The following is a 12,490-nucleotide window of genomic DNA, read 5'->3' on the forward strand; positions in this document are numbered from 1 at the left end:
AAAATTTTCACACTAAGGATTAAAATCCAGATTTCTCTGACTCTCATACATTCATTTCTAACTTACCATTCAGTTTGCTGATAAGAAAATTAAAGAACAGAAAAATAACAGTTGTCTCAAATTAATATTAAAGATAAGCAAATATAAAACTGAATTAGCATAAAATATTCCCAAACACAGGTTTCTCCTTATCCACAAAGATAGCGATTACTTTGTTTTATTCAAGTTGGATGCTATATTTTGCCTCTAACTTGGTCCTGTTCTGTCTGTATCTGTATGGCTTTATTTTTTCATCCTCCATTCGTTTTCTTTTTTTCTCTTTCTCTTAAACTGCTATCTCAATCAATACACCACAGATTCTCAAAATCACAACTCAGGAGGTGAAGGAACCAGGATAAGAATTGACTGGCTGTTCACGATTCAGGTGATGGGTGCACTAGAAGCCCAGACTTACCACTACACAACATATGCACGTAGGAGAGCAGTACTTGTCCTTCCCATATATTAACATATATATGTTTTAATTTTTTTTTTTTTGAGACGGAGTCTCACTGTGTTGCCCAGGCTGGAGTGCGATGGTGCGATCTCGGCTCACTGCAACCTACACCTCCTGGAGTCAAGCAATTCTTCTGTCTCAGCCTCCCAAGTAGCTGGGACTACAGGCATGCACCACCAAGCCCAGCTAATTTTTGTATTTTTAATAGAGATGGGGGTTTCACCATGTTAGCCAGGATGATCTCGATCTCTTGACCTCGTGATCCACCCCACCTCGGCCTCCCAAAGTGCTGGGATTACAGACATGAGCCACCGCGGCGGGCCTTAATTTTTTTTAAATATAAAAAAAGGCACATGGCTGTAGTCCCAACTATTCAGAGGGCTGAGGCAGGAGGAATGCTTGGGCCCAAGAGTTTGAGGCTGCAGTAAGCCATGGTCACACCACTGTATGAAAACCTGAGTGACAGAGCAAGACCCTGTTCTCAAAAAATAAAAATAAAATTGAAAAAAAGGAAGAAAATTCCGTTTGGATGGTTAAATTGTGAGTGCATTTCTTTCTTTTCTTTCAGTTTATGGAAATGTTTTCCAATAAATCATAATAAATAATGAAAAAGAACTGATTGGTGAGTTAGAGAGAACCGTAAGTTATTAATCATGTATGCTTTCGCTTAGACAAGCAGGATCCAGTATGCAGTCCAACCAGGTACAAGCAAATGTTCAATGGAGGATCTTCATATCAGAAGAACATTACAAATACATTAAACACAACATGTAAGCAAGTTATGCTTTCTTCATAAAAAGAACACTGGGAGGATAAATTTGATAAGCTGATGCAATGCATCAACATTACAATTTACATTGTTTTAAGTTTTTATTAAATTGAACCTCTACCATTGGAATGATTTTTCATCACAGCATAAAATGATGCTTTATGGTTACAAGGAAAAATCAAGTGCTAGAGTTCTCAAATTAAAGCTAAAATTATTTTATGGATAAATGATGCCCACAATAAGGCCGCAAAGCTTACTCAGACCACACAAACCCCACTGGTTCCCATGTTTTGTTCTTTTTTTTTTTTTTTTTTTTAAATAAAATTTCCTTCTCTGGCTTCTGCCATCCTCCTATCATGGGCTCCTGTTTACCCAACCCAATCACTTTCCATTCCTGCTCAGACAATTTCAGCCAGCAAAGAGTCCTCTCAAATCTGGCACAGCTAACTGCATTTAAAGTCTGCAGTTGGCCAGACAAGGGCTTTCTTTCTAAAATCCTCATATAAAAGTTCAAAGGCTAGGAAAAGGACTCTCTTCTACTCTGCAATTTAGGAATACATACTCTTAAATTTCATTTTTAAAGTTCTAACCATACTAATTATAGTCTGTCCTCTTGAGATCAAGACAAATGCTAATGTAAAAAAAACTGTTAATGTAAGTGTTTATTTCATTTATATCCATTTAAAATGTGAGGGTTTATACTTTGGCACTGCTGAAAGGGCGCTATGTTATCAAATGGTGCGCTGGTGAACTGACTTGAAAAAAAATGCCTTGATTTGTAGCATTTGCCCATTTCTGTGGTGTAAATACTCCAATCACTGCTGATTTCAAAGTATCAAAGTTTACAAATTGGCTTACAAAAATCCAAAATATCTAACAATCAACCCTTGGCAGTGTCTAAGAGCCGTTTCCAGCATGCCATTAGACGGATTTCAGACCAACATTTATTAATTGCTTTAGAATCAGCATATCCTAATAGTTAAGAGCATGGATTCTATACACAGACCACCTAAGCAAAAATACTGGCCTCATTACTTATTAGCTGTTAACTTTTATAATCTTTGGTTTCCTTCCCTAAAAAATATTGGATAATAATTATACCCTTCTCATAGGGTTGTTATGAATAAATGAAATAATATATGTAGAGAGCTTATCACAGTGTCAAGAATATAAAAAGAACTTAAAATAAGTGAGCTATTATCATTAGTTTTGCATATTGTAATTCCTCTCCATTTCTGGAAATGACGAAGCACCACTTGTTTCTTAAAATCGGTTCTTGCATGGATTCTACTTCGCACAAATAGTGTTTGAAAACACAAATCTATAATTATGCACCTGTTCATAACATCCAAAATGTTTCAGTATTGTCAAGAAAAGACACTTTCCGGTAACATTTAAAACTTCATATTCTGGGTGTATTTAAATTGTTTCATGCCTTTGCTTAGATCAAAATGTTAAAGTAAGGATTGCTGTAATATCTCATGTTATTTTAAAGATCCTTGAAAACCACATGGGTTTCAAATGAATTAATCCTGTCAAATGAATTTTATTTTTCCACAGAGTAATGAGCCTGCTACAGCTATTTTTTCAGATCGTGGGAGTTAGCATCAATAAACACGCCAACAATCTTCAAAGGCAATTCTCTGTGTCTTACAAACGCCACCCATTTTGTTCTGAGTCATCTTCACCATGCTTTCTCTTTGTACCCAGCTCCCCCTACACACACAAATGTAATAGAAAAGCTGAGACAGTTAAAAAAAAATAGTGTTTACCTTTCAGGAAAACTTAATACACATCAGAGATTTGTAGTGTTGTCTGTTTTGCTCTAAAGAAAAATGGTCTAGTTATTTTAAACAGAATCATCAGCATAATTTGTACCTTTTAAAGTCAACAACTAAAAGTATTTCTTCATTTAGATGTCTATTTCTTCAAATAACATTGAAATTTGTACAGTTATACCCATGGTAGCATGTCAGGCCTTTGTTCCCACTTCCCAAAAATAAAGCAGCATCACTGGAAAATAAAGGGTCTCATTCATTCATCAAAGATCAGCTTCAATAAATGGCCCCAAACCAAAATGACTCCTAATGCCAGGAATGGAAGATAAGGTAAAACATTTTACAAACATGGGGAGTAGAGGCTCCCATTTGCAAGCATTTGCAAATTATCATCTTTTCCTTAGTCTTACTTTGTTTTTGCTTAAGTCTTATTACTGAGAAAGTTAATTTTTAGAACTTCAATGTGAAAGAACGTTCCTTGCCCTTACTATGAGTGTGCTCCCAAATCATGAGAACTTTCATATAGTACGCTCTGCATTGTAAGTGCTTCGAAATACTCAGATCACATCAGAACACAAAACCAAAAACTGCAGTTGAGCATGTTTACCTACCCGCTTCTTACACATTACATATGGCGTTTACCTGTAATGCAAAATTAAATCAGAGAAAGAGATTCAGTCTGTCTAAACGTCTGTGTCTGTCTATTCTACCCAGAATAGTGCCTAAAGCAAGCTTGCAGGAGGGTAATAATACTTTTCATATGGAGACAACACTGATTTTATCAGAATATATATACTTTGGGAAAGGTAACAGACTTTAAGCCAGCAGCATGGCTGTGTGCCTTTTCTTGTTTCTTTTTTTTTTTTAAATACAAACTGGTCACCATCCTCCCCTGCCTGGCAAACACTGTATAGTCTTAGAGGGGGAAAAAAATCTCAAGAATAACCACAAAGCAGCATCTGGCTTTGCTGGCTCTGGAGAGGCTATGTAAAAATCAATTAGGTTTCCAACCAAAGTATCCATCAACTACTTGGCTTCCAGAGTTGTATCTGCCTAACTCACTTAAAAACCTATTGAAACATGTCATTACCTTAACTGAATAACAACCAATAATTTAGGACTATATAAGCCACATTAAGCCACCATCCTTCTCATTATTATGTGTAAAAACTGCATACTAATAAACTACTCCATTTCACATCCTGATGCCTTTGCTTATACTTTTTTCTCCCTCAGCGTGAAGGTCCCCACCTATGCACACTATTTCATATTTTTAAATCACACATAAAATCACACATAAAAACATCTCCTTGTAGGGACGTCAAACAACACTGGAAAACTGAAAATTCTCTTTCCAAATTTAATTATACTCACTTTCCCTTTATAGTGTGCATATTTCCAGTCCTTTTTCTTTTTTTAATATATTTTTTGTTTTGTTTTGTTTTTGTTTATGAGACAGAGTCTGGCTCTGTTACCCAGGCTGGAATGCAGTGCTACAATCTCGGCTCACTGCAAGCTCCTCCACCCACGTTCACGCCATTCTCCTGCCTCAGCCTCCTGAGTAGCTGGGACTACAGGCACCCGCCACCACGCCCAGCTAAGTTTTTGTATTTTTAGTAGAGACGGGGTTTCATCGTGTTAGCCAGGATGGTCTCGATCTCCTGACCTCATGATCCGCCTGCCTCGGCCTCCCAAAGTGCTGGGATTACAGGCCACCACGCCTGGCCTATTTGCAGTCCTTTTTCTATGCATTTACATGTATACATATGCTATGTATTCATAGCAGTAGAAACATTCATGGCATGTAGAAATATATAGATTAGCTTTTTCCATTAATGGGTTCACGCTATATAAATTACCATTTTTAAATTTACTGATATATCCTGGAGATCACTGTCTGCCAGCAAAGATATTTCTACTTCATCGGCATGACTGCTACAGAATCTAGATACACCATATTCCTGCTGAAGATTAATCAACGTGTTCTGCCACGCAACACTGTCACTCAGCTTGGATCCCACTCCACCTCATGACCACCGCCACCACCAGCAGCAGCCCTAATACAATGACTTACACAAAGAAAATGTTCGATGTTGGATGAACTAACCTCAAACTATGATTTCATCTATTTCTGGAAAATTAAACAGATGCACATACACTATAGGGATATAGGCAGTTAGAGCCCTAATGACAAATCTGCTTTTGGTTGGGCTGTTTTGTTAACACTAGGTTTCCAGCACAAAAGCAGACAAGTTAATTATGCTTTTCACACTGCCTTTCAATTGGGCTCCAAGTGACCTTTGACAGAACACAGGTATCTCAAAATGTATTTTGCAAATGAATGATGTAGTTAATGTTGACAGTTTGACAGCAGTAAATCACCGTACCAGGAACATGGAATTCAGATCTGATGGGTAACTAGCCAAGATACCTCAGGGGAGTCGGGCTGAGCTTCCCTACCTATGAAGTGGAAAAATACTTATCCGACTTCAAAGAGATCGAGAGAAGAAAATCAATGCATGATAACCTGGACAATGCCAATAAGTTATAATTTTATCTGCCTAATTTAAGAAAACCCTAAATCAGATTGAGAGCTCAGAATCAGAGAGATATAAATTAAGAGAAAAGCTGTTCTTCCACCAAGAGATGTGAAAACAGTATACTTTAAAACAGAGCAGATGGTCTGAAGTTGAGGCAGGTTTGTTTTTGCTTAGGTGCCCATCTGCTGTGTGGCCTTCAGGAAGGCACTGTAACTGTTGAGGGTCGACTTCTCCCCAGATGATGGAGATATCAAGTTCTATGTCCTCCGAAAGATAAAGTGGTGGTTGTTGTTTTAATTTACCAACTAGAGACATGAACCAGGCAAAATGTCACTTACCAGATGGGGAATAATATCCTTTAAAATGTTTATATATTCTCCAGTGACAAAAAAAAAACCATGGTGTTGTATCCCATTGACTCGTAGGAAATACTGTAGAAAGGAAGTAACAGGCAAGATCTAAGAAAAATCTTAGTTCACTTTTTCCTCTTTACATTGCTTCAAAACCCCAATCATAACATTACACCATATTCCCAGTTTGGAAATATTATTTCCAGAGCTTCACACCTCTGTTCATAGTTCTGGGTAGTTTTTCTTATCATGTTCTTTTTCCCTTCATCCCACTTTGCACCAGAGGTTAACATTATTGCCTCCAAGAAGGAAAGATTTTTCCTGTGTCAACTCATTCGTTCAGGTCAGCTTTTTGAAAGACAAGGCTAAATGTGATCCTAACAAATGAAGCTGATGTCTCTGGGTTTTCCCCGGTCTTAAATCCTTTGAATCTTCAGAAACACTCAAGTCATTCCCTTGGCATTCTTGACAATAGAAAGGTCCAGGTGAGAGAGGATATAATAGCACGTTTAAATGAGTGGTAATTAGCAGTACATTGCGGCTACAAAGAGCCACAGCTGTGCCAACTTAGCAGCTAATTTTGAAAATCCCTAGTGAATTCGTAGCGTCCCATATGGTTTGCTCGGTGTTCATTTTGCTCCCTGACATGCATCTTTCATAATACAACATCCTTTAATATTAAGTAGATAGGCCAATTCGTCTGATTTTTACAATTATTTTAAAATTCAAATGACTCAGACGTGTCAGTGCAAAACTAGAAGGTACACTCATTTGATGAACCATTCCATCATACCTCTCTAATTCTAATGTTGGCTCACGTCAAATCAGTTCACATATATCTTGAGAGGCAGCCATTGTTGATGTGCATACAATTACATGGAACTTTGCAGGCAAAACACTCAAAGAGAAAGCAGAAAAGAGACTTCTGCTATGAATTGAGCCTCAAGATACTATGTATCTTGTAAGTCATATATGCAAACTAATGGTTCCTCTGATGTAGGTTCCTGCCTCTCAACATTGCTAATTCAAACTCACTTCAGGCAGACTGGTTTCTATCTTTTTATTCATGATAAAAAATATCACAATCTCAATAAAAGCTCCACATACCAACTCTCTGGAAAACAAGTATCCCGAACAAGTATGTCAGAATTATGTTTTGAAAAGTGGAGCTCTAGGTTGAGAAATCTACTATTTGAACAGTTATGGAGTCTTACCACTAAATTCAGAGTTTAGAGATGTTTGAATAAATGTATGCATAAATGGACGAATAACACACCACAGAACAAATACATAAATGGAAATATTTGAAACACTGTTGCAGTTCCTCTAGCCACAAATTACTTTGGAGCACATTTTCACTCTTTCCTCAAAAGAGGTTTTTTAAAAAAAAAAAAAAAAATTAACACCACACACACACACACACACGTGTGTGTGTGTTTATTACGTATGTAGGAAATATCTCATCCTATATGTTAGCCTATTCATGATAACAAGGATCAGCAATAACTAAGACAAAAATAGTGTATGAGCTAAGTATTTGTTAGTCACAAATACTTGTTATTTGCAGTAATATCTCAGCTTTGCTGTCTGCAGGATCTCAGTAGACCACAGACTGAACACACTTGATAGAGCCTTCAGTGAATATTTCTGATGAGCAACAGTGTTGTCTCTAGGGAGTTCTGTGACAGGGATATTTTGTAGAATCCATTCATAGGTTTCTTGCCTGATATAGTATCTGGGACAAAAAATATCTTTTACAGTAACCAGGTCAACTTAATTGTCTGGAATATGACCTTTGCCACAACAGCCATAGTCCCTTGTCTCATGCCCTCCTTGAAGAAGGAAAAATAATTCACGCAAACACATAGATGAGGGCAACCAACAGATTCCGACTTGTCTAGAGTTTCACAAAAAGTCAAAAGGAGAAAAGAAAAGCGAAGACAGTAAGTATGGCTTCCACAATTAAAGTTGTGTAGGTGATAAGATGATGTCTTCAAATTCAATTAATTATGTAATATAGTGCAGATTCGTTCAGGCATAACCATACAAATACCAACCATCTCACTGTTTGCAGGTGTCTCATTCTGTGAAAATGAGCTGGATTAATTTCATCTAAATTAATTTGAAATGGCAAGAGCTAAATTAATTAGTATCAGTTTGAACAAATCAAGCTGAAATCAACTCAGTAACATTGAAACTGTTCTTATAAAATTAATAAAATTAAATTGCTAGGTTTTTCAATAAAAGCATACACTTTGAGTAGAAGCATAGCTAAGCATTAACCAGCCTGCCCTATAGTCCACTTCCTTATAGGTGCTTACTGCTTAAAAATCACATAGCCCGTTACAAGGTCCTTATTTCTGTAGATAACATCCTTAACATTAAGAAGCCTCATGTTTCTCATGTTGAGATATTTTCAGATCCTGTATTCCACTGACACCAGCCAGTCTGAAGATCCCCTCTAAAGAACTTACTCAACATAAGAATACAGTTTATGACTTCATCCCCACTGCCCTAACTAATCAGCAGCCCTAAGCTCCTCAGCCCTCTATGTACCAAAATCCCCTTAAAAATCCTAGTCCAGTATCCCTCTGGGAAGAGGATTTGAGGTTCCCTCCCACCTCCTCATTTGGTTGCCATTCAATTCTTAAACTCTTTCTCTGCTCCAAAGCCCACTATTTCTGTGTACTGGTCTGTTATCACTCAATGACATTGAACCTAGTGATCCTCTACCAACATCCTTGGCCCACTTTCCTAAGTTGTGTTTAAAACACATAAATCTAGTCACAGAAGTATATCGGAATCATGTTCTGGGAAGTTGGGCTCCAAGTTAAGAAATCTGTTATTTAAAAAATAATGAAGTATAATAAAATCTAGAAACTCCAAGCAGACTCAGACTGAGACATTCAACACCTTGGAATTCTTGCCAGGAATTGTACTAGCATGAAATTTCTATGCAGTTTCAAGAATATAAAAAAATGTAGAGACAATTATACAAGTAATAATAGCTATATCACTTTTTAAGGGTCTTCTTTGTGCTAGGTCCTAATTCTCATCATGAAATAAGTATTATTATCCCCACTTTAGAAATGAGTAACCAGTGAATCAGAAAACTGAGTGACATGCCCTAAGCCAGAAACTATTAAAAGACCTATCTGCTTAGCCTAAAACTCATACCAGACTGCCTTCCACAAGGTCATATCAGCCTGCCTCCCAGTTGTTTTCTTTTTATTGCCCTGTCCATTTGTGGTAACATTTGTGATTGATTTAAAAAAAAAAAACCTAAATGTGACAGTGAGCCTGCTCTAAAAAAATGACACACACACAGAGAGAGAATGGAGTCATGATTACCCCATACTCCATGACTTTGGCTTAAGGGCCATTTTAGAAGCTGGTAGCCTCATATGAGCTCCTCTGGGAATGTACTAGCAGGAGCAAAAGTGCTGGAAGGCAATAATACTGTGATCCTGTCTGGATGGATGTGCTGTGGATATATTTAAATATAGAGGGCTTTCCTTTGCTGACTGCAGGTGAGTCACCACTTCCATAGGAGATACAATATTTTCTGGTTGAAGAATCTTGATGATAGAATTAGATATGGTGTAATTAAACAACTAGGTCAGGGTATATACCTCTGGATATGAGGCCCAGGAATGTTATATGGAACCGAAACTAGAGCTGTATTTGTGAGATGTGACTCTGACATAACAGCAGGTGATCTGGAGGTACTTCAGAGTCCTATTAATCCTTATAGATGATAAACCTATAGTTGAAGCTAATGGAACACAAAAAATACAGTAACCAAAAAGTCCATCTCACTTAACACATAATTTGGCTCTGAAGGAGTTTATAGGTAATACAAAGAAATCAAAGAACATTTTTGAAAGATAACTCTAGAAGCTGAGCACCTGATAAGATACAGCCATAACATAATACTTTTTTATGTTGAAGGATCAATTCAGGATAGATAAAAATATTTACAAGCTGCATTTTTTAAATAAATTATATGCACCTCCCCCCATGACCAAGTGAGAAGGTTGGCAAATCTTCTCCTTAAAAAGCCAGCTGGATAAAATTGACAAAAATAACACTTTCAGAGCTGTGGAAATTAACCAAAGGCATACAAAAATGTAAGAAACTTTTATGCTTAAAAACTGCCACAACTTGGGTAAGAACAGTAAATCTGTGGTGTTCTTTCCTGGGCTACTCCCATCTCCCCACAGCTCGGCTAATGTGGAGGTTCTACCATGTCATGACATGGGCTAGCTGTGAAGACCAGTAGCTGTGCCACCTTGTCAAAGGGAACTCACTTGATTTGGAGCAGATGCCATGCACACTGCATCATCTATGAAAGTGACACATCCCAGGGAGGTCCAACAGATATGCTAGCACACACCTGGTGATCCTCTACCAACTCTAACTCAGTATATTTTTGACTGAAGTTGCACATGCACAAGAAAGACACCTAGGAACCAGCAGGAAGTAAATCTTGGTAGACTTGAAAATGACCTGAACTTCTTATACATTTCCTTATCCACGGACAGGTTGGCTGGTAGAGGACTAAAAACTTACTCCTCAAAGTGTCTGAGCACAATCTCTGTACCATCATTACCTAAACTCTAAGCTATGAAGGAATAGCGAAGTCTCTAGAAAGCTAGTCTTAAAATAAAAACAAGAATAATTTTTTAAAACATTAAGCAATGACATTATTGGCCACCCATCGAGGAGAGACATGTCACAGACTCAGCTCAGACAATTTACTAAACAAAGAAAAAATAAAAAAACCCAGCAACAATAACCTTCAATAGAGACATAAAAGAATTCAGGGTTGTTGTATTATCTAAAATGTCCAGTTTTAACAAAAAATTATGACACAGACAGTAAAAGCCCAGGAAAGTGTAACCCATCCTGTGGGGAAAACATAGTCTTGAGAAACTCTCTGAGTGCCTTGACAAAGGTATTTAGCAGGTAAAGGCTTCAAGGCAGCTATTATAAATATGTTTAAAGAACTAAAGGAAAGCATGCTTTAAAAATTAAAGTATGGAAACAATGAATCAACCAATAGAAATTAACAAAAAGGAGGCAAAAATTACAAAAATAAATCAAATGGAAAATCTGTATTTGAATACAATAACTAAAATAATAAATATACTAAAGAGGTTCAATTGCAGATTGAAGAAGAATCAGTGATAGATTATCAGAAATTATTCAATCTGAAGTACACAGAAAAAAAAATCATTGACAAAAAAATGCACAGAGCCTCAGAAACCAGTGGGATAACGTCAAGTACATCAATATACGTGTAATGGGAGTCTCAGAAGAATAGGAGAGAAAGAAGTGGTCAGAAAAATGCATTTAAACAAATAATGAATGGCCCCAAACTTCCAATTTGATGAAAAATATTAGTTTACACATCTAAGTAGCACAACAAACCTGAAGTAGGATAAATACAAAGAGATCCACACCCAGACACACTGCAGTCAAATTGTTTGCATGACAGTCAGACAAAAATAGAAGTATTTAAAGCAGTAAGAGAAAAATAATACACATCCCATCAAATGGATGATTAATGGCTGACTTTTCATCTGACAAAAGAGAAGACAGAAGGCAGTGAGATGACAAAGAACCAAAAGAAAAAAAACCTTTCAATCGAGAATCTCATATCCCATCTTTCAAAAGATGAAGGTAAAATAGACATTTGCAGATAAACAAAGACTGAGAATTTGTTCCTAGCACAGTTAAATACAAAAGAAAGTTCTGAAGGAGCTTCCTTCAATTCCAAAGAAATAAATAAAAAATGTCAGAAATTGAAAATGTGTGGATTAACATAAAAGACTGTAAAAATTTTATTTCTTAACGTCTTTAAAAGAGATAAGAATGTATAAAGAAACAGTTAAATAGTTATAATAGTATCTTATTGGGTTTGGAACATATATGTATGATGTATGGGTGTATATGTCACAAAAAAAGAGTACGAAGGAAGGGAAAGGAAATGAAGCTATGTTGGAGCAGGTTTTATATCTTTTACTGGAATTAAATGAGTATTATTCTGAAGTAGACTGTGAAGTTACGATGTTAAGATGAATTAAAATAACACATATTGCAATCCCCGAGTACATAAGAATTAAGAGCATAACTCAAAAAATACATAGTAAAGAAATCAACAGAGGTTTCAAAATGGCACACTATTTTGCACAAAAGAAAGCAAGAATGGAGGAATAGAGGTACAAAAAATACAGCAGGCATATGAAAAACAGCATGGCAAATGCAAATCCAATTATATCACACAAAATATGTATGTTCTAAACATTCTATCAAAATGTAGAGGTTGTCAGGATAAAAAATATGATCTAACTGTATGCTCTCTATAATAGACACATCATAGATTAAAAACTACAAATAAGTTGAATGTAAAAGAACACAAAAAAATGCACATCATGAAAACATTAACCATAAGAGGTGAAACAGCTACATCCAGTCACACAAAACAGATTTTTAGACAAGAACTGTTATTATTGAAAGTGAAATTAGGCCATAAAAGAAAGGAAGGAAGGGAA

General features: G+C 36.5%; 1 protein-coding gene across 22 annotated transcripts in view; it reads right to left on the reverse strand.

The window, feature by feature from the left end:
- The window catches only part of RYR2 (ryanodine receptor 2), a 788,912-nt gene that overhangs the window by 508,203 nt on the left and 268,219 nt on the right, over positions 1 to 12,490 (reverse strand). The gene's annotated exons all lie outside the window — the stretch shown is intronic.

Source organism: Pan troglodytes, chromosome 1 (assembly GCF_028858775.2).
Source record: "Pan troglodytes isolate AG18354 chromosome 1, NHGRI_mPanTro3-v2.0_pri, whole genome shotgun sequence".
NCBI classification, from domain to species: Eukaryota; Metazoa; Chordata; class Mammalia; order Primates; family Hominidae; genus Pan; species Pan troglodytes.